The sequence below is a fragment of the Lynx canadensis genome, chromosome F2 (assembly GCF_007474595.2).
Source record: "Lynx canadensis isolate LIC74 chromosome F2, mLynCan4.pri.v2, whole genome shotgun sequence".
Classification (NCBI taxonomy): domain Eukaryota; kingdom Metazoa; phylum Chordata; class Mammalia; order Carnivora; family Felidae; genus Lynx; species Lynx canadensis.
The window spans coordinates 7411827-7412320 of record NC_044320.2 but is presented as its reverse complement, the minus strand read 5'-3'; positions in this window follow the sequence as shown (position 1 = coordinate 7412320).

Here is a 494-nt window from a genome sequence, read left to right as displayed (position 1 = left end):
ACCTCACAGGAGTGATTTGGTCACCAGCAACTGGGGGTGGTATTGTGATTATTTGGATGCCAAGTCCCAGCAGAAGAACCCATTTGGCTGGTTAATTACCCTTGAAAGAGTAAGAAGGTCAGAGGAGGGCATGGCTGACAAAGTCCATTGAGCCTGCTGGATGGAGGCCAAATCAATCCACATTGACCTCCTCTTTATCCTCTGGAGGTGTCAGTGGCTTCTTAGGGGGTGGGCACCAAGCAAGCATCCTGATGCCTTAGAGAGACCAGTCTGTTGGGGAGGGCTCTGAGCTTGGAGCCGGCAGACCCTGTTTCTACTTCTTTCTTTTCCACTCCCTCAGTGTGTGACTTTGAGCAGGTCCTCTCTTGATCCTAACTTTCTCCCTTAAAAATGAGGGGCTCATCCCAGATGATGCTGGGGGGCCTTCCTGCTCCAACACTCCTTGGCTATTAATTTTGGGAAAGCTGAAGCAGCTCATTATCAACCATAGGTTT